Genomic DNA, 2,996 nt, shown 5'->3' on the forward strand with positions numbered 1-2,996 from the left:
AGACACCCAAAACTGCACATCCCTGCATGGAGCACACATGCTCAGCATATGGCATATTTACAGTTCTGCAGAAGGTGAAATGAAAGTGTGAGAATTAAAAACACTTGCAAAAAAACGTAATTTAAAGCATCCTGTAAATACTAAGATGCATCTTTTTCAAATGCCACATCATGAACTTTCTTTTCTAACTGGTAAATTCAACCTTACTTTGTGGGATTTGAAGATTGAAATATCCAAAGGTTTAGACAAGAACAGTACAGAATCAATGGAAAGCTGTCTTGTTTCTATACGGATATATTTCACCTTTAATTTATAATGTCAGCAATCTGGAACTGAGAACATTGGAACACTGTAAGTTTTCGAAGCTGTATTTCAAAGATAGTGGTGTTTTTCTTTTTTATTTAATTGGTTAGGATTTGTCATCTTTAGTATAATTTATCATAGTTTTCCTACATTTCTGAGACTCATGTTTAAGAGCAAACAGCAATGTTGTTTGTGCACTGTATTGGTTTATAAAAAACCTCATTAGGGTTCACAGATTTTAAAATTAGTTTGGCTTTTTTGTTGTTGAAATATTAAAGTGAGTCTTTATTGTTGTAAACAGCATCCTTCTGAAAGAAAGTGCTGGGTGTCTTTTTTCCTGTTTGAACTAACACACCTCATATGGTGGGCTGATTTTAGCTTTGCCTTTTGCCTTTTAAGTTTATCTGTAGATAAGGAACACTCACCAAATCCTTAGTATTAAAGTGTCTGTTGTGAGACAATTTCTAGTTCAGGGCTTAGTTCTCCATTGTAAAGAATATTAAAAAGTACACCTCACTGTGATATGCAAGAGTAATAACCAGTACTAATGATGTTGTCTTAGATCCAGCACAAAATGGCAGAAGAAATGCCAGACAACTCCTCTGACAGAGAGGTAATGCCAGTAGAATTGAGCCGTATCACAGGGGTAAGGGTCTTTTGTTAGAAAAATGCCAGGGCAAAGGCAAAGCATTTATTGGTGGAAATGAACATCCTGGAATGAGGGCATTTATTTTCAAAGCTGGAGAAAGCTGTCCTGTGACAATATTTAATCCACCAACGTTATATCTTATACCACCAAATGCTGAAGCAAATATCCTGATGACTCTTAAAGTATGTTGACAGTTGTTCAGACTTGTTAGTATTGAAAAGCTGCATTCTGTTTGATTTATGAAGTAATTGTCCTGAATTTAAACTAATTAGAAACAACTTTAATTATAAAAATGCAGTTTTAAGAAGTTTACTGTACCATTTATAAGCTGGTATTTGGCTGTTTATATATAGCTTACTTGATATGTAAGTATGGGTCATCCATGCATTCAGCAATCTGATTAGCTAACATGATTTCATTTGGTATAATATTAACCAAAAACATGTTTATATTTAAATGAGTTTTAACGTTTGTAAACAAAGTTAACTCCTGCAATATTTTTTTCTATATGGAAACTTTAGGGCTATGCTTTGTGGAGGCTTCTCCAATTGTTTCAACATGTTGTATACACTGTATCATTTTCATGGTAATCTTAGCATCTCTTTCCTGGGATATTCCATATCTGTTGTAGGGAATGAAAGGAGTTAAATAAGTTACTTTTTTGCTACATTAAAACTTGAGAGGAAAAAGTGTGTTCATTAATGCTCATGTTTCAATCATACACACTTTCTGCTCATTATCTATATTAAAGATACAGTATTGCCTATGCAAGGTTGCAAAATTGTCTCCTAAAATCAGCCTTATTAATTTGATATGAAAATCTATGCAACCTCTACATTCTGCATCGAAACACACAGGAAATGATTTTTTTCACATAGTATATTTTTTCCAGACAACACTCTTTTCAGTGAGATAAATTATAACAAACTTTTTGTCAACAATCTTTTGTTTAAAGATTGTTTAAACAGTGCTGTTTAATGGTTGCGACCTTTTAAATATGTTATATTTAAAAAGAGCGTCTCATTGTTTTAAATACTTATCCAGCTTATGGGCTTTGTACTACTTACCACCACCACCCACTGCTGCTTGAATTTCAACTGAACTTCAATGTTTTTTTTTTTCCTTTGCCTATAGCGCTGTGGCACTGTAGTCTATCTTCTACATGCATTTCACCTACGTCAGTCTCACTTACGGCCCTTTGCTTGTTTTGATATTGTTCTTTTTCCCCACTCAAGCTTCAAATGGATTTAATGAAGGAATTGTAAAGACAGTGAAAGCTCATTTGATGATTGGGAGCTTCATGTTGTGATTTGACTTTGGAACTCTTCCTGTACTGCTTGCCCATTGCTGTTATAAGAGGCTATCTTGGCTTTTCTTCAGTTTTTTTCAGAAAAACTATTTACCAAGAAGGGAAATGGTAGAAAGAAGAGCCAGAGTTTTGGTTTTTTTTAAAAGAAACTCCATTTAGACCCAGCTGGGTTTTAGGATTGTAAAATGTATGAGACCCCTTTCTCTGCTAATAAATATTCAGTAGTCTAAGATCAAGGTCAAGGGGACAAGGAAGGCTGTCATAAACTAAGAAAAAACAAACTGTCTACTCTGAAGCTATAGAGTATGAGTTCATCCTCCCCCTCCAACTCCAGTTTTGTTATTTGTTAAATAATGCCTATAGAAGTTATTGCATTTTGCTTTCAGTGAAGTTATCAAAAATGTCAGTACATTCCTCTGCAAACTATGTATTAAGTATTTTAATAAAGTCAGTGGTTTAAAATACCCTTGCTAATGGTCTTGTTCATGCTTCTCATGTACAAACTTTCTTAGCGCTCATTCTGTTGCCAACAGTGGGGCTTCTATTATATACATTTTTCACATAAGACAGTGCTTCACAGATTACAGAGTTCAAAAGTTCTGTGGACTAGATCTTCTGTGTATAAGCACTCTCAAAGAGTGAATACGTGATACCTCTCTTGGCTGTGCTAGGGTTTGTTTTTCCTGTTGCTGGAGAGAGAACTGAAAGGTGGGTGAAGCAGAACCATTGTTATAA

The 2,996-nt window shown here is 34.5% G+C and overlaps 1 protein-coding gene across 1 annotated transcript in view; it reads left to right on the top strand.

Annotated features, from left to right (window-relative positions):
* RNGTT (RNA guanylyltransferase and 5'-phosphatase) overlaps nucleotides 1-2,727 on the top strand; it is a 467,131-nt gene extending 464,404 nt beyond the window's left edge. The window contains exon 16 of the mRNA XM_019520359.1: nucleotides 80-2,727. The gene's annotated coding sequence lies outside the window, so the exon portion shown is untranslated. The remainder of the gene's footprint in view (nucleotides 1-79) is intronic.
* The last annotated feature ends 269 nt before the right edge of the window (nucleotides 2,728-2,996 follow it).

The sequence above is a fragment of the Gavialis gangeticus genome, unplaced genomic scaffold (genome assembly GCF_001723915.1).
Source record: "Gavialis gangeticus isolate Ggan-Ray unplaced genomic scaffold, GavGan_comp1, whole genome shotgun sequence".
Classification (NCBI taxonomy): domain Eukaryota; kingdom Metazoa; phylum Chordata; order Crocodylia; family Gavialidae; genus Gavialis; species Gavialis gangeticus.